Source organism: Bombyx mori, chromosome 6 (assembly GCF_030269925.1).
Source record: "Bombyx mori chromosome 6, ASM3026992v2".
Lineage (NCBI taxonomy): Eukaryota > Metazoa > Arthropoda > Insecta > Lepidoptera > Bombycidae > Bombyx > Bombyx mori.
The window spans coordinates 16,390,132-16,417,632 of NC_085112.1; the positions used below are offsets into that span (position 1 = coordinate 16,390,132).

General features: G+C 39.7%; 1 protein-coding gene across 20 annotated transcripts in view; it reads left to right on the plus strand.

The window, feature by feature from the left end:
* Positions 1 to 27,501, plus strand: part of LOC101743884 (collagen alpha chain CG42342) — a 380,399-nt gene that overhangs the window by 251,607 nt on the left and 101,291 nt on the right. The gene's annotated exons all lie outside the window — the stretch shown is intronic.

Genomic DNA, 27,501 nt, shown 5'->3' on the forward strand with positions numbered 1-27,501 from the left:
AGTTCAAATGACAATAAATAACTTTAATTATTATTTTTTAGAGGCTTTTTTTTACTTACTTTGGAAACTGTTGGTGGTTGATTGATAGCTTGGCTTCCCTAAGAGTTCCGCTACGTAATATAAAATATTAGCTCCTTATAAATTTTCGTTAGTGCCGTCACGTAAACTCTACTAAGAGACAAGCTTTTGACAAATGAAATTTGCAATACAAGCGCTCCCAACGAACGCTTATTTAATGTACTTAACTGAGCTTAGTAAAAATAATTTATTGGGGGTAATATTCCATAGAGGCAACAGAGTGAGAATAAAATACTCTTAAAGTAAAATCGAGAACAATAACCTACTGAGGGAAGCTAATTAAATCGAGCTTTCTGTCTAAATTCAAAGCAACGCCCAACTTGGAAACTGAACTGATTATAAGTAATGATGACACATTGTACAAACTTGAACAGGAATAATTACGGAGCCAAGAATCAATTGACTTAATTATAGGTAGTCGACAACTCTTTGAAACGATTCACTTAGCGGCGAATCAAAGTTTTAATGGAACTCTACTCCTCCACACTGTTGCTTACAATCTGTACTCGAGATAGGGAGATTTGGTAGTAAGCTTTTCCCGTCAATTTATTGTAATTACCAAGGTAAAATAAACACTCACCGCTTAAGATCTCGGACAAGAAAGTGAACTACTAAATATGAAGGCTAAATTAATTGTTCGTATTTGAACTATGTAAATATATTGATATCATTACATACTGGCTATGGTATTAAAAGATGTAAAAACTGAAGTCCTATATACGAATCCTCCATTGAGTTGACCGAGTTGGTATACTGTTTATCTCGTATTCTTTTGTGTTTAGTTTACCCTTCAGAATCTCACGTTACATTGTTGCGCACTTAAGTTTATACTTTAGGAGATTTTCACTCGTCGGGACCTCTCCGGGATGCCGGGATTGGTAATAAGACGCGACGTAATCCAATATGATTTTAGCGCTCATGTTAGTCAAATAATGCTCCAACAGAGATTTTCTATTTTCACAACAACCGCAAGATGCAGTACTTATGAAGATTTTGTTTCAGCCAGCTCCAATCCAGCTTCGCGCGGACGCGGAATGGTGTTGGTATATGGTTTCCAGTATTTCGGTGTTACCTTGAGACCAACGCTTCAATCTGATCCGTATAGTTACATACCACACATACAGATACATAAAATACAGTACGATATAAAGTTTTATTAGCTATGAATAAAGTTCTAAACTCTCATTCATAGCTTAAAATTGAAATATTAATAAAATTATGTACTTAAATAATTTATGCTGAAGAGCTGTTTTTTCTTCCGTACTCACTCTCTGAATAAGGCATTACAATATTTCAAATATATATATACATATATGCATATTATAGTGTCTAGTTGCATAAACGCACCTTTTATGTCTTTCCCATAGCCGGAGTCCTTAATATCGGTTTGTGGTTTGGGCGGTGGTTTAGAAGTCGACGCACCGCTAATGGCGGCTGCTTTCTCTACGAGTCTGATTTTCTCTTTTTTTCTATTTCTATTTCTGTAAATTTCTGTAAAAAATAATTTTTGGCCCAACAGCTGTGGAATAGCTACCAGAGTCCCTAGATTACACAGAACAGAAAAAAGCAGTCCTCCAGCGTCATTGCCACTTTGGTCTCATCTCAAAGCCTGTGGCGTTGTGATGTACCCTATAATGTGTATTTGATGAGCATATTCCATGAACTGTATTAATCTTCTAGCGTGTGTGAGATCTTCAACATTGTTTTAAAAAAATCTACAAAGCCTTCACAATATCAACCGATCTATGTTTACGTTGCTTTCGAAGTCCAGGCAAAATCCTAAACGAGAGCTCTTCAATTTTCCCCACGTCGCGTCGCGTCGCCGACTCGTGGAATGGATTTAAGCTTTCAAAGGTGAAATGGAAATTGTCTTTTATCGTTTGAAGTGTGTTCCACCAGCGTCCATCTGACATTGATACTCTTGGCTTTTTATTGCAGGGCTGGCATTGTTTTAAAGTTAACAAAAGTAAAAAGCTCTGTTTATCCGAGGCTGCTGGTAGACGAGAAATCACTCAAGTATAACTAGGGCGTATGCTATTAACAATAGTAACTGGTGTGTGGTTTGGGTCTAGAATAGCACCGCCCTACCTCTTCACGCGGGGGTCGTGGAAATAAATATAGAATTTAGCGTTAATTAGACAGTAGCGTTCTCCGAGTGCTACTAGCTAACAGTAGTCAGATCACCAACCGACATTTACTGTTAGAAAGTGTCCGCTCGCGCGGGTGGATACCACCACCCTGATGGTAATCTATACTAATATTATAAAGCTGAAGAGTTTGTTTGTTTGAACGCGCTAATCTCAGGAACTACTGGTCTGATTTCAAAAATTCTCTCAGTGTTAGATAGCCCATTTATTGAAGAAGGCTGTAGGCTAACATCACGCTAAGACCAATACAAGCGGAGCACCAATAAAGAATGTTTCAAAATCGGAGTTTTTTCCCTTTTGAAAGCTTCCGCTTCGTGCGCTGCAGAAACGGTTAAAGTTTCGCTAAAATAATATGACAGAATTGTTCCCCTTTAAAAGATCTAAAAAAAAGTCTGCAACAGTATATGTCTATATGTCAAAGTTGGCTCACTATAACGTTTTTTATGTTAACCAAATTTGTTTTAAAATAAAGCATTATTTATGAACTATTTCACGCGGACGAAGTCGCGGGCATAACCTAATAATATATATTTTTACTATTAATGTAGGAGCCCTAAGCAAGTGAAAGCCAACACACGAACGAATTAAATTCGCGATAACTGATAGCTCTTAGCCAGCCCTACGTAAAGGTGAGTGCAGATGAACGCAGGCGCGGCTAAATCAATTACAATGTCGCACTCAGAGTACACGGGACGCGCTAAGCACGTTACCTGCGTCGGGCTGCGTCGGGCGACCGCTGCCAGATCAGTTTAACCTGTGAATATTCTAGGATGAAGTAGACTTCGGAATTACTTCTTATTTTGGAACAGAAAATTATATTTTTTAAAGGAACGAAGTTCCTTATGGGAAGATGCGGAGGGGTACCTTAACCGGGAAAGAACGTCCGTAACGTAAGATTTTTATTAGTAATGCACACAGTGTACGACTTAACTTTGTAATAACGTACAAAAAATAACATATTTTTTATCATTCATTGACCACGATCTCAGAGCGTTCGTTTGCGCAATACACTAACTCTTATGCAAACAGCTGTGAATGAAGTGTACCACAATAAGTTCGCACGTTACCGAATGACCGTGGGCTGTTGCGAAGCCTCCAGTTTTTATTTCTTTATACCTCGAATAGAACTTAAAATTAATATTTTTATAATAAGGAACTTCGTTCATATCCGGTGTCCCGCGACACCACACATCTTTTTTATTTGTAAGAACAATATTACTGCGGACTACTTGTCCTGCTCAGAAGTTATTGGTTTTCTTCCTCCTAGTCGGATACTCTTGGCAGAGTAGTCGTGGCTGCCGATGGACAGGGTTGCGTCTCGTCGTCGCCGCTCGCTTCCAAGGCAGCCGCGCGTCCAGCGATGTTCCTCCATTGGAGGCGGCTGTTGGCTTTTTTTTTCTTACCTATGCTGATAGCCTTGAAAGGCTATTTCAGCTTCACCCTAACGTTTGTAGGTGAGCTCATGGGGCTCAAACCGGAGAGTTGCTAACACTGACCCTAGCAAGAGCAGTGCTTCGCAGAATCTACCACCGGATCGGAAACGCGACCCAATGAGAAGATCCGGCGAGAAACTCAGTGGGCTGTGTCTATGGATTAATTGGCTCGACGAGCCCTTCGTCGCAAGCGACGGGTTCGACGAGGACGGTGACCGGTAGATTGGCTGTTAGCATTGCGAGCAATTTGTACTGCGGTTAATTTCGCAGTGCTTGTGATTAGATCAATCCAACGCGTGGGGATTTGAGTTTTTGATTTTACAATATAATATTATGTGCTTATAATATAATTACAAACATCAATGGGAATATAGTCTATATATAGTCACATAAAAACAATAGCTTGATGAACAATTCCAAGGGATGCACTAATCACCGTGTAACAGTTACAAGTCAGTACACGTCACGCCAAGCCTGTTAGATCACTGACAACTAATTATCGTAAAGTACAACATGCATACCGAACATTCTGGAGCGTGTGTAATGATTCGCAGACGGAATCCATTACCAGGTCAGACGGCACATCCGCCGCCCACCGTTTTACCTATGAACCCGTTCTAATTGAGAGTGTAGACACCTACACCCCGAACCTAGGGTTGCTATAACTGCACAACATCGATTTGCTACAATACATTACTGGTTTTGCAACGAGCTGCTCAATTTTGTGGTTTTTTTGTTTTAATAATCGATTTTGTAATAGGCGAGATACATAATTTTCATTTTGAATTTAAATCTTCAAAATTAAAAGTGACGTCACTGCACCGCTCTATCTCAGACGGGGTTCGAACTTTCGGACGGAAAGTGCAAGGGAATCATTTAGTGAGTCGGTTTGCCATTCTCACAAACCCAACGAGCAATCTCCGCAGATAAATTTTATAGGAGATTTCGCTGTTGACCAGACTAGGCTTCAAAGGCAGAAGGGCAGGTAATTCGCGCAAATTTGAACAGCATATTAAACCCGAAACACTGTCCCAGCAATGTACAGTTAACAAAACAATCCCGTCGTTCAATCCTGCGATATAAGTACAGTAATTGAAACAGCTAGCTGATACCTAGAGCGGTGTAAATTCATTAGGCGGATATAGCGGCACAGTGGATGGTAATCAGACTGTTTGGTCGTATAGTTAACATTGTTGACTAGAACGAGGTAAATTACTGTTGGTTAATTAATTTACTTCACGAATTGACATCCTGTCCTTGTTTTTGATTAGTCATGTAAGCGTGATGACACTAATATTTTTTTTATCTTGGAGGCTCTTTACTTTGTTAATAAGCTTATCGCTGCGTGTTTCATCCCCAAAATTGCAAGCAACGATTCTGTGACGAAGGCGCGGCTTGTATAGGATATGTCAGTGTTTTCCACGATTTCTTCGGGCTATTGACATAATTAGTCCTCTTAGTCCTCCGTGACAATGATAGCTGTGAGGTATTGGAAATGTTGAAATTAATAGAATTACGTTTAATTACTACGAGGTATTCATTAGTACAAAAACTCATGCAACGTTTCAAACCTTTACAAATCTACTATTAAACAATAAACTGAAGTCTTCACCTGTTTAAATTACACGTAATTTTCAATTCCTCATAATAAAAATCTTGCCTCAAATTACTTATAATAGAGGCATCAAAGCCCATAAACCGTCATACTTTAATAGGATATAATCAGTAACGCGTGGAGTGTAATCAAATATAAATTAGGGTGAGTGCACACGGGCGGCTGCGAGGCGTCGTTACCGCGGGCATTAGCGCTCGTCTCGCTGACATGTACCGGAATTACAATATCATGACAATATATTGAAAAAATGTATTTATGTCGGAAATGGCTTCAACGATAATGATGATGAGGATGCCACTAAAATTTGGTCGTCACACCAGTTTGTGACTCACTTGGGGAATCCATTTACGGATACCCGGTCGAGGGGGGTAACAGACCGAGCTATGTTGGGCTCCGGCGCCTCCAGGAAAGAAGAGGGAGAAGAGGAAGACCGGGATCCTCCTCTTCTTCCAATTCCTGCCGGGAGACTACGCCTTGAGGAAGGCGCGCGAGGCGCTGCACGGCGTCAGCCACGCAAGAGCTACCCCGCAAAGCCGACTACCGACTAAACCCCATCGAGCCCCACCACTCCGACTTCACGAAGCCCACGGTATCGCACAGTGCGCGCTGAAGGTTCGCCGTCGCCGGTGCCCGTCCTGACAAGAGGATAGGACGGGATTCCATCCCCGGTAAGATCCCGCGAGGCGTCGTCTTGGGAGACACACCGTGATCGGTACACAGGAGGCACCTTACGCCGCCTCACCACCGGATGGTTTTAGCATCCTGATATTACCAGGTTTCACATGAACACAAACTGGTGATAAAAAGATATATTGTACAGAAAATTGAATCTTCTATGTAATGTACCTAGTCAGGTCATAAGTTATGTCACACAGTAAAAACTTTTCTTTTAGAATGCTGGCCACAAAAAAGTTTATTTAATTCAAATTTCGAATTGTTCATGAAAATAAAAATGTATACCTTTAGAATTTTACTCATTTTTAAATATGGAGTAGACGCTTAAAGAAGACCGTGTTGCAGTTATTGCGTTGCATCGTTGCGGTTACGCGCCAATTCAAATTTTTAACATACTGAAAAATTTGAATATAACCAAAAGATTCGTTTATCGTACCATCAAACGATACAATGAAGACTCTAGTGTAGATGACAGGTCAAGAAGTGGTCGCCCTCGGTCTGTTAGGACTCCAGCAGTGATAAAAGCTGTGAAGGCGCGACTTCAAAGAAATCCCAAACGTAAGCAGAAACTGTTGGCCCTTCAGATGGGGTTAAGCAGAACCACGGTGAAAAGGGTGTTAAATGAAGACTTAGGGCTTCGGGCATATCGAAGAAAAACAGGACATCGTTTGAATGCTCGTCTAATGGACCTGAGACTGAAGAGATGCCGCGCTTTGTTGAAGCTTTCCCGGTACGCGGGAAAAAAATATCGGGAAATTCTTTTTTTGGATGAAATAATTTTTACCGTAGAAGAGAGCTACAACAAACAAAATGATAAGGTGTACGCACACAGTAGTGAAGAAGCGAGCAACCGTATTCCGCGTGTCCAACGAGGTCATTTTCCATCCTCGCTCATGGTATGGTTGGGAGTTTCTTATTGGGGCTTAAAAGAGGTACATTTTTGTGAGAAAGGTGTAAAAACGAATGCAGTTGTGTATCAAAATACAGTCCTGACGAACCTTGTGGAACCTGTTTCTCATACCATGTTCAATAACAGGCACTGGGTATTCCAACAAGATTCGGCGCCAGCTCATAGAGTGAGGAGCACACAAGACTGGCTGGCGGCGCGTGAAATCGACTTCATCCGGCACGAAGACTGGCCCTCCTCCAATCCAGATTTGAATCCGTTAGATTACAAGATATGGCAACACTTGGAGGAAAAGGCGTGCTCAAAGCCTCATCCCAATTTGGAGTCACTCAAGACATACTTGATTAAGGCAGCCGCCGATATTGACATGGACCTCGTTCGTGCTGCGATAGACGACTGGCCGCGCAGATTTAAGGCCTGTATTCAAAATCACGGAGGTTTTTTTTTTTTTTTTTTTTTTTTTTATTGCTTAGATGGGTGGACGAGCTCACAGCCCACCTGGTGTGAAGTGGTTACTGGAGCCCATAGACATCTACAACGTAAATGCGCCACCCACCCCGAGATACAAGTTCTAAGGTCTCAAGTATAGTTACAACGGCTGCCCCACCCTTCAAACCGAAACGCATTACTGCTTCACGGCAGAAATAGGCAGGGTGGTGGTACCCACCCGCGCAGACTCACAAGAGGTCCTACCACCAGTAATTACGCAAATCATAATTTTGCGGGTTTCATTTTTATTACACGATGTTATTCCTTCACCGTGGAAGCCAATCGTGAACATTTGTTAAGTACATATTTCATTAGAAAAATTGGTACCCGCCTGCGGGATTCGAACACCGTTGCATCGCTCGATACGAATGCACCGGACGTCTTATCCGTTAGGCCACGACGACTTCATTCATTCACGAGGTCATTTTGAATAAATTTTAGTGTCATAAGAATCTATGTTTTGTTAAGTTCATTTTGGTATATGAATGGTTACATAATGAATAAACTTGTTTCAATTATTTTACATTAAACATGTGACAGAATTTATGACCTGACTAGGTATATAGCAAATCAAGTTGTATTTAATAATGTTCTTGATTGTGAATTTCAGACTGTATTTCCTTTGTGTTTTGTTTCTTAGGTTTGTGAAGTCTGCCGTTAAATTATAAAATATTGTTAAATTATATTTGGTTTAATATGAACTAATTGTACATAATATTGTGCGTCTTGTAGTTGTTGAGTCCCGTTCAGAAGTGAAGGTGGTTGTGTGTGTTCGCGCTGCGGAGCTCGCCGGTCCGCCGGTTTGCCGCCCCCTCCCGCGCCGCGCTGCCTCCGTCTTTCCCGACTTCGCGAAAGAGGAGTTGATGCGTCAACATATGGCCCCCGCCTTGGAAGCTCCAGCTTCCAATGAAGTAAATACAGGATGCTGATTACGATGTGTGTGTTGTGAGACTCTCGTTGTAGTCCTCTGCATTATGTAAGAGTGGGCAGATTTTTGAGTATGCCCGCTGTACAATCCCAGTCGCCGTTTTGAGGTTAGCTACTCGGGATATGCCGTCCTTGCCAGGAAATGTTTGCTGCACTCGTCCAAGACGCCATTTGAGTGGCGGCAGGTTGTCTTCTTTGATTAGGACCAGGGTGTTCGGTACGATGTCTTCCTTGTCCGTTTTCCATTTAGTTCTCGTCTGCAATTCGGATATGTACTCCTTAGACCACCTCTGCCAAAATTGTTGTCGGATTTGTTCCACTCGATCGTAGCGCGTCAGTCGGTGTGATGCCGTCGCCGTGAGGTCGCTGCAGGCTGGTGCAGTCAACGGTCGGCCGATGAGGAAATGACCAGGGCTGAGTGGACGAAGATCGTTTGGATCTGCGGACATTGGATGTATAGGACGGGAATTCAGGACGGCTTCTATCTGTGCCAATACCGTGCTGAATTCCTCGTACGTTAAGTGTGAATTACCTACAACTCGTCGTAGGTGATGCTTACAAGACTTCACTCCCGCCTCCCATAAACCACCAAAATGAGGCGAATAAGGCGGTATAAAAGACAAATTAATGTTGTCGTTGGCTGCTAGCGAGACAATTTCCTTGGAGTTTTCTGTCAAGAATTGTGAAAATTCCTTCATAGCACCCACAAAAGTTTTAGCATTGTCCGAGAAAATTTGAAATGGTTTCCCACGTCTAGAAATGAACCTTTTAAGTGCAAGTATGTACGCTTGAGTCGTTAATGATGTGACCAAATCCAAATATACCGAGCGAGTGAGAAAACAAACGATTAAATTAATGTAACATTTTTCTAATTTAGCACCTCTTCCTTTGCGGTTGAGTATAAACATTGGCCCCGCATAATCTACTCCACATCTAAAAAATGGAAAACCTGACCCCGATGGTTCTATTTCAAGTCTCTCTTTTGATAAGTTACCCATTTGAATTGAGAAAAAAAATATGTTTAAGAATGATATATTACGCGTAGGTTTCAGAGGTAAGTTGTTTACTAGTGCATTATACATGACCGGGAACGATTGTTGTTGAACCACTCGTGCTAAAACCTTAGTCGCATTGTCTAATTCATCCGTCAAAAGCGCGCCGGACTTCCGCTGTGATTTTGATTTTGTACAAATGTTATGAACAAATCTTAACATATAGGTACGCAATAGCACGCCGTAATCGATTATATGATGAAAAACGTTCAAATTCAATAAATGGCTGCGTTTGACTGACGGACCATTGCCATCGCGTCAGATTTTAATTCTGATAGATCATTGTAGATTCTGGTTGTATGTGTTTTTAATGATCTAGGTGACATACGAAGCCAACCCATAACAATGGTCGAATAAGTTCAAAAATAAATTTTAGAAAACGTCAATCTGAAGGATTGAAATATTTTAGCCTATAGTCTTGTTGATCGGGTTGTATATTATTAAACGACTTACCTGAGCTTGATTTGACATTCGCATCAAATACACCACGAAGCTTAGTAGTCGTACTGTGTTCTCGTAACACACCGTGGTGTGGTAGAAAATAATGTGGCGTTGTGTATTAAAGTAATATAAAATAATATAATTAAAGTAAGTCTGCTTATGTAGTCATTCACGAAATCGATATGCATTGGCTTATAGTTAGCCGCACTACGTTCTAGCTTGCGCTCGAGTGCATGGAATCGGTTCTCAGCGATAATGAATGTATCGCCGAGCGCATCAGCTGATTCTAGTAAAGGAATGCGCACGGAAAAACGACCCGAATCGTCGCGTTTTGTTGTGGTTTCGAATAAAGTTTCGCATGCGCGTTCCTCCTTTGCATATTTGTTATGATTTGAATGAATTACTTCTAGCTCCCGAAAGGTTTTTAATTGTGTCTATGTTTTGTAAATTATTATAATGAACTTGATTCGTTGAATTTGAATATTTCTTATTATAAAATGAGCCGGAAATAATCCATCCGAGTTTAGTGTTTTGTAAATACGGACCATGTTTTAAGCGAATTAATCCGTCGTTTAAAAGTTCCCAGAACTTATCTGCACCGATTAATAAGTCTATATCAGAGGGTGAATGAAAATCTGGATCAGCTAGCGTGATGTTGTGTGGAATTTGAATGTTGTTGATGTGTGTATGTGTTAATGATGGCATCTGAGCAGTGATACGAGGTAAAACTATACAAGTTAAGCGCGTGTTATACTTATTAGTTTTAGCTCGCATCTGAATATCGCATGATTGGGTGGCCTGGGTTACGGAGTTACCCACACCTGTGATTTTAATAGAGGATTGTATCAATCGAATGTTTAACTGATTACATAATGACTGCGAGATAAAGCAATGCTGACTTCCGTTATCGAGAAGTGCACGAATTGTGTGATATTTGTTGTTGTTGTCTGCGATTTCGACTAATGCCGTTGACAACAACACAGTAGGTAGTCTTGGATGTACTGATGTGGTAATGTCACCGTGATATGTGTGCGAGTGTAGTGATGCGGTGCCGCCAGTGTGTGGGCTCGGCGCAAGCTGCGGCGCCGGCGATGATGATACGGTTGCGCCGACGTCGTCAATATTGTCATCACGGTGAATTAGACTATTGTGTTTTTTATTACACTTCTTACAGGGACCTAACCAACAGTCTTTGACTGAATGATTTGCGCGTAAACAATTTTGACAAAGTTTTTTGTGACTTAAAAACTTTATTTTGTCTTGTGTAGATAATTTTAGAAACGCATTACATGAATAAAGCCCATGATTTGCGTTGCACATGCTACAAGGACGCGATCGCTTATTCGAATTTGACTGCCTATTTTCGTTGTTTTGTGTGGATAAATAAGAGTAACTGTGTGAGTTTGATGATTGTATTTTAATGTTAGTGTCAGGCGCAGGTTTAGTGTGAGATACTTTTATTGTCTCCAACACGTCGGCTTTGTCTCTTAGAAATTTTATTAAATGCGATAATGTTAACTTAGAATTTGACTCTGATTTCTGAATGTCGCTTTTATGAAGTTCCCATTCGCGTTCTGTCGACGCGTCTAATTTAGAAACCATTATGTAAACTATCAAAGTATCCCACATATCAGTAGGTTCACCTAAGGTTTTAAGCGCACGAATATTTCTCAAAACACTGTCAATAAGTTTGCGTATAAGCGCAGATGATTCTTTGTTTATAACTTGCATAGAAAACAGCGCCTTGACATGATTATGCACGAGTAAACGATTATTATTATATCTATTTTGCAATAGATCCCACGCAATCACATAGTTTTCGGCAGAAAATTCTAATAATTTTATAACCTGCAGTGCGTTACCGGTGAGACTTGAACGTAGGTAATGAAACTTTTGAATGTTATCCATATCAGGTGAATTATGGATTAAAGAACTAAACGTGTCTCTAAATTCAAGCCAATTATCATAATTTCCATCAAAGGAGGGTAAAGAAATGGTGGGTAGTTGTATGCATGATTTCTTTGTGGAGCTCGATTTCTCACTTTTATTATTTAAAATACATTTAGCTTTGGCCACAATAGAATAATATTGATTTTCAAAAGATTCTCTGACAAGTAACTCATTCTCTAATTGAAGATCAGATACCTTCATATCAATATCATCTTGAATATCAGAAAATTGTTCGAAAAGCTGTTCGATTTTTTGTATACGAACTTGTAATTCCGATTTTTGCAAATCAGTTACTGTGGAAATATCAAGTGCCTCGACAAATTTCGAGAAAAAAGTGAGCTTGCCCTTTAAAACACCTCGCCTCTTAACTAAATCTTTCACTATTTCCTCATCATCTTCCATCGAATGTTGCTTCCTTTTGGTCATTTTAGTGGTTTATGGGAAACAAAGGTAAAAACTCACGATTATTTTACCGTTACGACGAGCTGCACGAATTGTTCACGTTTGCAGGTAGATTGCACACCGTGTTCACGTATTCGAAAATTTACTGGAATTGATTTAAAATTACGGTATTAGCACCGACGAGCACAGGATTGGGTTTGGATAAAAGGAAATACTGGCCTGACCGTGTTGATGCTGGTATTCTTGAGTATCATCCGGCTCGAAGGACCATGTTCTTGATTGTGAATTTCAGACTGTATTTCCTTTGTGTTTTGTTTCTTAGGTTTGTGAAGTCTGCCGTTAAATTATAAAATATTGTTAAATTATATTTGGTTTAATATGAACTAATTGTACATAATATTGTGCGTCTTGTAGTTGTTGAGTCCCGTTCAGAAGTGAAGGTGGTTGTGTGTGTTCGCGCTGCGGAGCTCGCCGGTCCGCCGGTTTGCCGCCCCCTCCCGCGCCGCGCTGCCTCCGTCTTTCCCGACTTCGCGAAAGAGGAGTTGATGCGTCAACAAATAAGAAACTTCTCGAACTAAATCGAGTGTTATACAGACTATAATATCGGCTAAGTAGATCGAGAAGCTTGGAGTTACTACAACTCTACGAGGTTTCACTCTCGACTTTGAACAAGATGCTTCATAGATCAGCCAGATTAGAATAATTCGCAATTTAGTCGAGATATCCTAGGTATATTAGTCAAAATATAATGAGTTTATAATCCTACCGTCGAACAATCATATTAGTTAGACGAGTGAGAAAGTTATCTTGACAATTGTCAACTGTAAACACAGACGTCATGTCGTAAGGCAGCTGAAGGCATAAACGACGTGTGTCGATTCAGCTGTGGTACCAAGGTGCTACAAAATACACTTAGCCGTCAGCGAGTAGTGAGTAGTTTACCCATCTAGAGACACGAATCAGTACAAATTTTATATTACATTTTCATGATATTTATATCTAATTTTTATATTTGTCAATAACTTTATTGATCTGGCGGCAAATCAGAAATCAGTGATATGATGGTATCTATCCTTGCAAGTACTAAAACCAACAAGGGATTGCGTGACATTTTGTAAAAGTGTTGGGTTCTCAACTGAGAGACACACAAGATATTGCAATTCTAATGAATCACTTATTTTCACGGTCTGTCGTCACTTCAATAAAAGTTTAATCTCATTGTGTTCTAAGAGTGCATCGGATTGCAGAGCTTGATGCTAGGGATGAGTGTCTTCGACTAAGGATTCTAAATCGGATTATGTTCATTATGTGACTACTTACTTAAATAGGTTTATATTTATTTCATTATTTTTCATCGTGTGTTCAAGAATTAATATTGTTTTTGTGGTAAAGCTCAAAGATCAAGCCCATATTTTATTCCCTTCTTGGCTAAGCAGCCATGATGTTTGATTTAAAATACGTTTAGTCAGCTTTTAATCGCTGATCACAATACCTCAAACTTTCTGAAAATGCATTACCCCACGATTCTATTCAGGTATTTTCTATAACAATGTATTATAGAATATAGATGATCACCATCAGGCTGCTTCACAATCTAGTTTATGTTCATGGATGTGGCTAATAATAGCCTAAAGCTGCCATAGCCGCAACTGCTATTTAAGGAAGCTGCATATCACGTAGTCTAAGTGACCCAGCATTGTACGTCGTAAAAAAGATGGCAGGGTTAAGTCGACTATGAACGACTACATTTTTAATATTTCTTCAATGGATAAACGGGTAAATAAACTCATTGGCCAAGAGGTGCCAAACGCTCGCAACTTATAGAAATCTCTACGTGAACTCCGTCGCCCGCCGTGGGACATCAGTCTCGATTTTATAGTAGATCAATTGTATAGTCCCAACCCTTCAAGCCGGAAGGCACCCCGATATAAAAAGGCGATAAAAACGATGGTATTTTTCCCACCAGTAGGGCGCTTCCTAAGGCCGTAAATAATATTTTTAAAATATTCTGAAAGTAACACGAGTGAGTGCTCACTGCAGAGCCTGTACTATCAGTGCCTCTAATTAATTCATGATGGCCATGCACGTGTTGGCAACGCTTGCAGTTTAACCGATTGCTCGTCTGCCGACTTCACTTTCTTCATAATAGAAGAAGAGCGTGGCGGATATCTAAAGTCGTCGATTGGTGTGAAATATCCAAATCTATAATATAATCTACGAGAAATGTGGTTTTATAAAGTAATATTTTCTCTGTATACAACTATAATACATTTAATATCCGCAGAATGTAATAAAATATAAGAAAAAAAAAACACTCACGTTCCGCGTATAGTGGCGGAAATTAGTCTTTACTTTATGTGTTATATACGAGTTTGTTGTGATCCGCTGAATGAGCGCACTTTATTTATGTGTAACATGTTATATCTTTAGTATTTTTTTAGTATTATTTGTAATTAACTCACCTAATTTTTCAATACGCTCGCTAGTGTTTAAATAATATGGTTAGCGGTGGTTAGATGGCAAAGTGTAAGTCCCTACAAGTAAGGCAGCCTACCTACTTCTGACGAGATATAATCATACGCTTCAGTTTTTTTTTTGAGCTTTACAATCCAACACGTCAAAATTTATTTAATATTCATTTCTATAAGTTTGCAATTTGATTTCTTAATTCCTGAATGATCTCTCTGGGTGGCCTCTTCAGTTTGTTTCCATTTCTGACTTCTACGTTCATCCAACTACGTGATGTTGGGTTCATAATTTCATCCACCAATATTTTTCTCTGTCGGACAAAGTTTCTTTTCATTGATGTGAGGGCCATTTTTATTTTTAGGACCTTCATTCTACGTCAATATTCATACTAGTGTTCCAGGTTGCACGACCGGATTCACACCGGCTCGAACACTCGAACAACCTCACGACAGTTGATAAGATATCATGATAAGGATAAAATTAAATTTAACGGAAAACTGAAACTATCGAACACCCAGCTTGCAACCTTCACACCGCACACGAGAGATCACATGATACGGGATGTATATGGATATTGTGCCATACAAGTGTTTATTACTATAGCAACAGTACATCACAGAGCAAGCGGAGAGCTAGCTTCGATCTTGTAATCCTGCATGGACGTTACACAAAGCTGTAATTAGTATATTAATCACCGGCGAGTGACGTCCGTCCCGTGTATGTAATATTATGTTCAAACCATTCATTTAACACACACTGTATTTATACGAACGCGTAATTACTCTTGTTTTCTCTGTTACTCTTTTAATAATATCTAGTATGACAAGTGAACTGCTTTTTTGTTGTTTTAATGAATGTATGAATGAAAAGAATAAGGAGAATTACCAACACAGATTAGATGTATTTCAAAGAATATTCAAATTTCGAAGTCGTCGTGGCCTAAAGGATAAAACGTCCGGTGCATTCGTAGCGATGCACCGGTGTTAGAATCCCGCAAGCGGGTACCAATTTTTCTAATGAAATACGTACTTAACAATTGTTCACGATTGACTTCCACAGTGAAGAAATAACATCGTGTAATAAAAATCAAAACCCGCAAAATTATAATTTGCATAATTACTGGTGGTAGGACCTCTTGACCTGCGGATCCGGCTGTTCCGTGCGGATCCGGCTAAGAATAGTTCCGCCCCCTTATCTTCCCAGGGGTGTCGTAAAAGGCGACAGGGGGATTTTAAGCGCAAACATCCAGCGACTTACCCGATTGGTAGCGGGCAATCTACCAACAAAAGCATTCCCAAGGAGGGTTGACGTCAGGCAGGCGGCCGGTCGTAAAACTTTGCCAAAACCTTCACAGCTATGAATACGAGGGCATATGATGAGAATGATAGGACTAGGGCGTACCCTGTAGGCGACGCGCAGGTGCAGCACCCGGCACCTGTGGGAAATGGGTTAGGGTTGTCGCATCAGGAACGGGTGCGACGTAAGACGCGAGTTCGTGAAGTAAGAATGAGGTATGCTAGTTGGAATGTAGGGACGATGACTGGAAGAACAAGAGAAATAGCGGATGTATGTAAGAAACGAAGGATAAATGTGACATGTTTGCAAGAGACGAAATGGAAAGGAACACGAGGTAGAGATATTGGTGAAGGATATAAATTCTTATATAGTGGGAGTGATGGAAGAAAGAATGGAGTTGGGATTGTGCTAGATAGTGAGTTGAAAAAATATGTGACGGATGTAAGACGAGTGAATGATAGGCTGATGCTAGTGAAATTAATAAAAGATGATTTGATTAATAATGTTGTTAGTGCATATGCCCCACAATCTGGATGTGATAGAAGTATGAAAGAGAAGTTTTGGGTTGAGTTTGACTTGCTGATGATGGATATTCCTGACTCAGAAGATATATATGTGGGTGCAGACTTCAATGGGCATGTAGGACAAAGGAATGATAGATATGAAAGAGTGCATGGAGGATATGGGTTTGGTACTAGAAATGAGGAAGGTGAAATGTTGTTGGAAGCTGCTTTGGCGTTTGATCTAGCAATAGCTAACACATTTTTCACTAAACGCAAGGAACATCTTATAACATACAAAAGTGGAAACTGCAACACCCAGGTGGATTATTTTTTGATCCGACGACATAAAATTACTTCTGTTAAAAACTGCAAAATTATCCCGGGTGAATCCTTAGCTCCTCAACACCGTTTATTAGTATTGGACTCTAAGCATTACATACGCAAACAAACAAGCAATTCCAAACCGGTCCCGAGAATAAAATGACATATGATTGGGAACACAGAATGTGGTGAAAAATTTAGAAAACAAGTAGTAGATAAAATGATAGAAATGAAAGATTTGAGTGGACGAACGGTGAATGAATGTTGGAATGAAATGGCTGAGTGCATAAGGAATGTGGCAAAAAGTGTGTTTGGAATGTCAACGGGAAAGAAAATTAAAGATAAAGAAACTTGGTGGTGGAGCGACGACGTTCAAAAAGCGCTTAAAGAAAAGAAAAAGACCTTTAAGAAATTGCAGAACACAGATTTCCCAGATTTGGTGACGAAAGAGAAGTTAAAAACAGCATATAAAGAGAGCAAGAGGGCAGCAAAAAAGGCTGTAGCTATTGCCAGGGCCAAGGCACAGGATGCATTGTATGAGTCACTAGAAAGACCTGAAGGACAAAAACACATTTATAGGATAGCCAAAGCAAGAGAGAAGGATGGAAGAGATTTTAACCACATTAAGTGCGTGAAAGATAGTGCTGGAAGAGTGTTAACAAATGATGAGGAAATAAGAGATAGATGGAAGAGGTATTTTGAAAGGTTGATGAATGAAGAGAATGACTGGAGTGGTGAACTGCAAAATGTTCCGATAAATACTGGTGTAGTAAAGGAAATAAGTATGCAAGAAGTACGAAAGGCTGTACAAGATATGAAGAATGGAAAATCTACTGGACCAGATGGTATTCCAATAGAAGTGTGGAAGTTTCTGAAAGCGGATGGATGCACGTGGCTGACTTTATTCTTCAATAAATTGTTTCAAGAAGAGGCCATGCCTGACGAGTGGTGCAAAAGTTCACTCGTGCCTGTATTTAAGAGCAAAGGTGACATACAGGTATGCGACAATTATAGAGGAATAAAGCTCATGTCACATAGTATGAAAGCTTGGGAGAAAGTGATAGCGAGAAGAATGAGAGATGAGAGTGAGGTATCACAGAACCAATTCGGGTTCATGCCGGGACGCAGTACAACGGACGCCATTTTTTCCCTGCGCCAATTGTGCGAAAAATATCGCCGTGCAAGTAAAAATGTGCACATGGTGTTTGTTGATTTAGAAAAAGCGTAGGATAGGGTTCCCCGTGAGGTTTTGTGGTGGAGCATGAAAGTGAAAGGAGTGCCAGGGAAATACCAACGGCTTGTTCGAGCTATGTACGGTAGAGCTAGTACGTACGTACGCTCCGCAGCTGGCGATAGCGACGAGTTCAGTGTGGCGGTAGGCTTACACCAGGGATCAGCTTTAAGCCCTTACCTGTTCATCCTAATAATGGATGCCCTAACATCGGACATACAGGAAGAGGCGCCTTGGTGTATGCTGTTCGCCGACGACATTGTTCTCGTTGGAGAGGAAGGGCCTGAGATACAGAGGAGATTGGCAAAATGGAAAGAAAGGTTGGAAAACGTGGGTTTGAAGATCAGTCGAACAAAAACCAAGCACATGTTTTGTGATTTTGGTGGTTCTTCAGACTTCACGCCAATCGCCTTAGATGGTGTATCCCTGCCAGTCTGCTCCGACTTCAAGTACCTCGACTCTATACTCCAGAACGACGGCAACATAGACCGGGACGTCACAAATAGAATAAACGCTGGTTGGATGAAATGGCGACAGGTCTCTGCAACAGCATGCGATCGTAGAATGCCCCTTCAGCTCAAGGGCAAAATTTACAAAACGATCATTAGACCTGTCGTGCTGTATGGATCTGAGTGTTGGGCGACGAAAGTTAAGCATGAAAGAGGAGTGCATGCGGCAGAGATGCGAATGTTGAGATGGATGTGTGGAGTAACAAGAATGGATAAGATAAAAAATGAGTATATCAGAGGAAGTGTGAAAGTGGCCCCGGTAAACAACAAATTAAGGAGCGGACGGTTAGCGTGGTATGGACATGTGATGCGTAGAGAGAAGATGCATGTGACAAGGAGATGTATGGAAATGGTAGTGCAAGGTAGAGGGGGAAGAGGTCGACCGAAGAAGACATGGATGGAGTGTGTGAATGACGATATGAGAGAGAGAGGAGTGAGTGTTGAGATGACGGCTGATAGAAGAGAATGGAAGAGAAAAATTAGCTGTGCCGACCCCACATAGTGGGATAAGGTGGAGAAAAAGAAGAAGAAGACTGGTGGTAGGACCTCTTGTGAGTCCGCATGGGTAGGTACCACCGCCCCGCCTATTTCTGCCGTGAAGCAGTAATGCCTTTCGGTTTGAAGGGTGGGGCTGCCGTTGTAACTATACTGAGACCTTAGAACTTCTATCTCAAGGTGGGTGGCGCATTTACGTTGTAGATGTCTATGGGTTCCAGTAACCACTTAACACCGGGTGGACTGTGAGCTCGTCCACACATCTAGGCAATAAAAAAAATAAAAAAATATATATATACATATATATCTTTATAAAGATCGTAAATATTGGATCCACGTATCCACATAAGATTCATGAGATGTTCACGCCTTCATTCTCTCTTGTGTTGTATTTGAACTTTTGAACGTTCTCACGTCGCGTCTGTTGAGTCACAGAACGAATGTTGTATGTGTTCAACCTAATATAATATATTATATAATGAACACTATGTTCTTCATGGAGTTTTGTAAATGTTTTACTATCTTTAAAGTTATATGTGCATGATAAATACTTGATGGTGAATAGCTACCGTCGCGCAGGGACAACAGCAATGCCAGAGGCTGACAAAACGCTGCCGACTTCCTTTGATTTGTTTCATCAATTCGACAGTCTCAATTAATAAAAAAAAGTCGGAAAGCTACCGCTTAAAATTCGGGCGGAAGATGCGCAATCCTGGATGGAACGATTCTCTCGGTGGGGTCAGTCGAGTAAATAACATGTCTTCATTGAGGGTGAGTTTACAGGCTGGTCACGTCGCGGGGGTGTCGCGAGGGATGCCAGATGTACCGGCCTCTCGGGGATGAACATTTGAGACGCTATGATGACTTAAACGGTATTATGATTTGTGCGACACTTCTGGTTTCACATCTTTTTATAAATATCGTAAAATGAGTATCCGACTCCCAGTCTTTAGTTTACCGACATTACGTTTGTATTTTAATATCCACGCTGACGGCTCAAAAATTATTAAAGAAAGATTTTACTGAATAAAAACCTAGTTCTAAAACATTATGTTCAGAGTATTAGTTGTACTATACTATAATATTAAAGCTACAAAACTTCGTCATAAAAGTACAAAATTATCATGTTTGAAGTTCGAGAATACCATAAAGGCATCGAAAATTTATGTACTTGGCAACTCTGAGTCTCGCCCTAAGCCAAAGTTAAAGTTGGGCGGGCAGTTTAACGTTTTAAATGCATGCATTTATATCGTTGATGGCGTGGTAACGACATCCTCCATTACGCGAACGAAAGCTGCATTTTAAAAAGTTTCGTGGATTCAAAACGTACTCACACTATGATCATTATTTTTTGTCAAAGATTATATTAGTTGATAGTAGCTAGTGGTTTACATGTCGAGCCAAAAAGTACCTGTACATACTTTCCCTAGTTATGAATGTAAGATATCAATTAAATATCGAAAACTAATCCTTTTGAATGGGCTATAAGAAATTATAAAGTTTTTTGATTGAAGCAGTAAGTAAAGTAAATCAGGAGTAATTTCGTAACAAAAAACTAGTGAGCAGTCAGACTGTGGGCCGACTCATTAAATAGCTTATTACCGAATTCATGAAGACGAGACGGAAGGAACAGTTCAAGCGGCGATATTGCTTCGCGTCGTCGGTCTACCGCCACTCGAAGCTGTTTGAGATTTATAAGGCTCTGCTTAAAATGACACTGCAAGCGAGGAAATACGGTTTCGTAGCGTTTCGGTAGAATGAATCTCTTTCTAAAATATTTATTGAATATTTATGTTACAAACTATCTGCTGCCAATAGGTAGCACGTATTAATAATATATTTGTAATTTTATTCGGACTATCTATATAGTTATATAAAAATGAATTGCTGTTCGTTAGTCTCGCTAAAACTCTAGAACGGCTGGACTGATTTAGCTAATTTTGGTCTTGAATTATTTGTGGAAGTCCAGAAAAGGTTTAAAAGGTTTAAAATATGAAAACACTCGGAATTAAATAAAAATAACAATTTTGATGTGTCCCCCGTCGGACGGATTCCTTTTGTTTGTTTTAAGTTTATTTTATACAAAAGCTTAGGTCTTTTATTTATCGATTGAGGCACTACGAAGTCTGCCGGGTCAGCTAGTATTTTGTTAAATATTTCAAGTGATTAGCAAAGGTTCGTGACTTATTGTTTAAAAGTCAGTCTATTATGTTCGCGATCCGTTTGTTAAAGTTTCTTCGCATGAGCGTCAACGATAAGCAAGGTCCCGGTGGAGCGCGGGGCCCGAGCATACCGCCCTGACAACCTGTCTTTCTCTTCATGGTTTTTATTGCTTAGATAGGTGGACGAGCTCACAGCCCATCTGGTGTCAAGTGGTTACTGGAGCCATAGACATCCATGACGTAAATGCGCCACCCACCTTGAGATATAAGTTCTAAAGTCTCAAGTATAGTTACAACGGCTGCCTCACCCTCCAAACCGAAACGCATTACTGCTTCACGGCAGAAATAGGCAGGGTGGTGATAACTACCCGTGCGGACTCACAAGAGGTCCTACCACCAGTAAACAAAAGGTCCTACCACCAGGGCGGTCGTGGTCGTCATTCAGTATCATTACTGTGGGCAGATGTTATGCGGCTCTCAAGCAATTGCTACTTCTTCCGGTCTGTGGTAAGCCTGGTAGACTCATTCAAACAACTGCCAAGTGCCGACTTGACCTGGTCGGTCCATCGCATGGGCAACCTTCCACGCGGTCTGGTGCCTTCTACTTTGCCGTGAACGACTAGGCGCTCAATTGAATCATTTCAGTCATTTCATGTCAGTTATTTTATACAAAAATTAAAGAAGCGTTAATAAGAGCGTGTCTCAGTTGTCTTGGCGGTGCGAAATGCCTACTCGCTCGAGCTAAATATGTAGCAGTGACCAGCAGGCGTTGTCTCTGGCATTCCGCCAAGAAAACCGATGAGTTGAGTTTTTGTTGCAAATTGTTCGCGATTTCGGCAACTTGTTAACAACTTTGCTTGCGAACTGGTAATGAGTTATAACTGCAGAATGAGGGTACTACAAAAACTAATAGGCTCGTGTAATTTTCAAGAAATTTCCTGTGAAGTTCTCTTAAAATGTATAATTATTAAAATGTGTATTTTTCTGCTGAGCAACACATACTTGTGGCCATTAAATAAACAATACGCTCTTTATCTAAATAGATTGTGGTAATATTAAATAAGGTAAAAAAACTCGTAAAATGATCTACATGTTGTATGTTATTTTCAGAGTATTCCAAGTCAGTATTCTGCCCTAAGATTTATAGGGCTGTAACTTGTTCGATTCAATTCCGATAACTCAACACTCAATTTACCCTCTGTTGGGATTCTAGGTGTGTGCGTTGAAACATCTATAATGGTATAATAATTGAAGTTGTCGACGTACACAGCGAGTAATTGCGTGCGTGCCTATAAATTATGATGCACTTGCTTTTGTTGAAAATATTCCGTGAGTAATCTGAGACGTTTTTTGAGTCAGTAAAAAGAGATGTTTAAGCGTTCGACTTATGCCGAGATGTTTATTTTATAATTGACAATGCCAAGTAGCCGACTGTACAGTTTGTAAAAGTAAACTTAAATATTAGGGTAGCGCAATAATAATGATTGGAATTGAAAAAAATATATTTTATAATATCAATATATTTTAGCGGTAGACAGCGGCTTAGCTCTGCCCCTGGCATTGCTGAAGTCCATGGGCGACGGTGACCACTCACCATCAGGTGAGCCGTATGCTCGTCTGCCTACAAAGGCAATAAAAAAAAATTGTAAGCTCTTTACTGCTATGCGCCTATAATGAAATTCGACAATAATAACATAATAATTTCACCTTCATATTCGCTTCAAGTCATTAGAACCGACAGAATTTATGTCTCTGGTCGATCGTAGGCTACTGAGGGATCAAATGTTTTTATATAAAATAGTAAATAATGAGATTTGTTCGAGCTATTTTATATCCAAGACTTAGTTTAAATGTAGTCGTATTTCTGCGCGTTCTATACAGATCTTCCACGTGTCCACGGCTCGAACGAAATATGCTTCTAATTTTTTGTCCGTAGATCTTGTAGGTTGTATGATACTAAATTCTCTAATTTTGACATATTTTGTTTGTCACTTGTAGCATATAAAAAGCTATTTTGGAATATTTATAAGGTGATTTAGTCTGGTGAGTATTACTAAGTTTTACAGTGTAAGTTGATGTACATAGTAGTGTGTGCGTGTTGCGTTGCTTTTGTTTTTTTTTTGCGTAAACATAAATTTATCTTTTTTTGCCTTTGTTCACTTTCTACTCATATGTGATGTTGATGGTGGAAACATATTTGGCTATTATTTTAGCTATTTTTTAAATATTATATGTTTATTTTGTACTGTTCGTTTCCCAAATAAATAAATCACCTCATAGTACCTGTTTACATAATATGTACATAAAAACATATCACTAAATAATCAAGCCATTTTAATTTAAAAAGTGACAGGACCCTTACTGTTTTACAAGCCCAACTGTAGAACACAATCGACTACTGCAACATTTATAGTAACTATTCAACTAGAGTCTCAGCACTGCTCATTGACATAATGTATTCATTAAAATTAAAAAAGTAAAAAACCTAACTTAAATCTACATATGTCATTGTAGTAGTATATTCTAATTCTAAGTTAAATGCAACTTTTGAACCATCTAACAAGTTGAAATGGATGGATATAAAACATAGAATTATAAAATCATTAAACTTATAGAATGCTGCTATATAAAAACGACATTCATTATTTTGGAACTCTATAACAAAAGAATATAATTTTATAATATGACCATAACCGGCTTTTGTTATAAAATACGCAGTGTGGTACTGCATTGCGCACTTCTCGCGAGCCCCACAGGAGTATGTGGGGTGCGAGACGAGCTAACTCCGCTTGTAGCCTTCTAGAACATTCGATAACTTTAATGTTCCACGAAGTGTAAACTAATACTATACTTCCGTTTGTAGCTCGGCATTGTTTTGAAATGGTGATCAAATTTGTGAATGTACTGCGGATAAAAATCTACTATTTTTACTAACGAACGCTGATGACAGTCAAGCGACTACTATCCATTCATCCCCTCCGTATCAATTCAAAGTTAACAAACTGCCACTCACTCGGGAATGCATCTGAAGCCATTTCTGTAGAAAAACTGCCGTTGCCGGTGTCGAACTCCTAATCCCTGTTCTGCAGGCATGAGAAACGCACAATACCCTCCATTAAAATTTTGACATTTTAATAAAAAATAATAATTAGTGCAATCGAAGGCAGCCTTCCGGTAGCGAGCTGTGCCACGGCAAATGGTAAGTCCTCTTAGAGGATGCACCTACGACAATTTTAGCAAATTTGAATAAGATTTAGAGATTACAATCAAGAACGTTGGTGAATAATGTAATACGTCAGCTTAATGGCCGAGTCCCTCTTTAAGTGCGTAGTGACAAGCCAGGCCCCGGCGGTTCAATCAGGCCACTGCAGCCTCGCAGGCGAAGGATCGTATTAGTGAGCTCTCGGCACCAGAATTGTTTCAAAATATTTCCATTTCGGCAAGCTCAACAAAATGTTCATGTACCCTCATCAGCGCTTCAGAAGTAACGGCAGATTTATTCATGACTATTACGGTTCTGCGACGCAACAGTCTAATTCCTTCGGGGCCATCATCAGAAGTATCCCTTGTTATTATATCATTTACATTTTCTGTCGCGAATATTCACGAAACAGGTCATGTTCTGACAATTTGCAGGGAAGGCGTCACGTTTCGCGACGTAAGCTGCTGTTATCTGGACGGGACCGCCCCGACTTTTTTGAGCTCCTCACTCACAAAATATTGTCCCCGCAGAGAATTTGCATACATTTACATTATAATCCGTGTTGTTTGGGGGTATTCGCAGTGTATTTGATGCGACCAGGTGCGAATTTCAGGATTTTTAAACAAATAACCTTTGATAATTTTATTTTATTTCGACTAAATAATGCCCATATAAAGATGATCCGGATGGAACACAACTTTCCTGATAATGAGGTGCTAATGTTCTTTAGTTTGAATTTCGTTTAGTTAGTAATGAGTGTAATAAAATGAAATACCCAAACGTTGCGTAATTACTATTGATATCACGTGTAGAGTGCGCACTGTTGGCCCGCACAGGCAGGATCAGTCTGCCTCTGTATGTCGCAAGACAGAGGTCATACAATACAATGACGACTTCAAGGAGAGTGGCGGCCTCACAGTGTTACACCTACAGGCTTCAGTAAGGATTGAACAGAACAATTGAAAACGACAACGACATTAAGTTGACTTGGATTTGAAATAAAATATTGATTAAATAATATCTACGGATAGATATCAGATTATTATAATGAAGCTGATACGATCTCCGCGGAACTATGTTCAATTTAAACATTTTTCAGGAAATATTAACATGTGCTAATACTAAAAATTGATTGACATGCCCATGAGGCGAGTGTCTGTAAAATGAACGAAAACAATACAGGTCGACGCGGGTTTTACATTTTTCAAAATGTCGCCCACTGTACTAATTTCTTGATATCGAAAATTAATTAGCTCTGCGGTCTCTTTTCTAAAGTGTTAAATATGAAACTCAAAATATTCCGGGAAGTTCGTATCTGCTTCAAAATGGAATGAATCTCCGAAGGGCGGTGCATTAAGCGGGGTCAAATAGTTTTATTGAGTTCGCGGGTGCCCTCCCCTCCCCCGGTGATTAATGTACTTGTTTAATAATAAATGTATTGTTAATGTATTTCTTGAAGTTTAATACAAACTCACTTTTAATATGATTTATGATTGCGTTTTAACGTCTTTATTGTTTTATGGATTCTATGATCATTCGATTTTCGTTAGTTCAAGAGAAATTTGATTTGTTTGTTTATGAATAAGAATGACTTTAAAAATGTTATTAAGGGAACTTAAAGTAAAATTTCCGCAGTATTAATTTATGCAGCTCGGTTGATTGACAGAACTGGCTGTTGAATCCTTGGTGTTAAGTGGTTACCGCTAAATTTTTTTTATTGCTTAGGTGATTGGACGAGCTCACAGCCCACCTGGTGTTAAGTGGCTACGTACGTAAATGCGCCACTCACCTTGAGATATAAGTTCTAAAGTCTCAGTATATTTACAACGGCTGCCCACTCTTCAAGCCGAAACGCACTACTGCTTCACGGCGGAAATAGGCAGGGCGGTGGTACCTACTCGTGCGGACTCAAAAGAGATCCTACCACCAGTAAAATAGCTAGCCATAGATATTAAAATGCGAATGCCGTCCCCTTGAATCACGAGGTCAAAATTCCAAATGTATGCATAAAATCTATCCTCCTTTTCAAACCGGAAGACATGACTGTTTCGCGCGGCAGAATCCGGCGGGAGGGTGGTGGACACCCATGGAGCCATATACACAAAAAGCCTTACCTTTTTTCCTACTCGTAGCCTCGAGGGGCTATCCTAGTATCACCCTTCCGAGAGAGTTTGTTAACGCTGTGCTGTAAGCTCGCCGGTCTGGTTAATAATTACACAGACTATATTTTTGGAACGAAGTTCCTTATGGGAGGATGCGGAGGGGTACTCTAACTGAGAAAAAACGTCCGTAACGTTAGATTTTTATTAGTAATACACACAGTGTATGACTTAACTTTGTAATAACGTACAAAAAATAACAATTTTTTTATCATTCATTGACCACGATCTCAAAGCGTTCGTTTGCGCAATACACTAACTCTTATGCAAACAACCGTGAATGAAGTGTACCACAATAAGTTCGTACGTTACCGAATGACCGTGGGTTGTTGCGAAGCCTCCAGTTTTTATTTCTTTATACCTCGAATAGAACTTAAAATTAATATTTTTATAATAAAGAATTTCGTTCCTATCCGATGTCCCACGACACCACACATCTTTTTTTATTTATGTTATATTATGTATGTGGTATGTTATGTGTGGTTTAAGTGTCAACACTCTGGGGATACCGATGTGATTGACCTGGTTGCCCGCTTATCGCTATCTACCGGCGGCACCTAGTAAATAAATCTTATGTTACTTGGCCATTGTTTTTGTTGATAAAATCATTCAATCAACATTAATGTTGCTATCATATTTAATTTACAGCAGAATATTCTCCAATAATCCCGTTAAGAAAAGTTTGTTTGTCAACTTGATAACTATATTTATCTTTACGCAAAGCTTTGTATTCGTCATTATAGTGACCTTATATCTGAGCTTTTTCAATGATTTAGCCGTTGGATTATAATTTTTATAATCAAGCATTTCAATGTTATTGTCGGTTGTTGAAAATGCTCTCTGTAACATGACCAGCTCAAGCTTATTGAAAACTTATATTTTTCAACTTAGATTTAAACTTTAGCACGAAAAAAAAACTAATACAATTAACGATCTAAGCGAACACCGCCTTGGTTGAACCCCAGGCCAATCTACGTACATATTTTAAGAGAACGCGAATATTTTTTTTAATTACGATAAATATAATATGAGTACAGA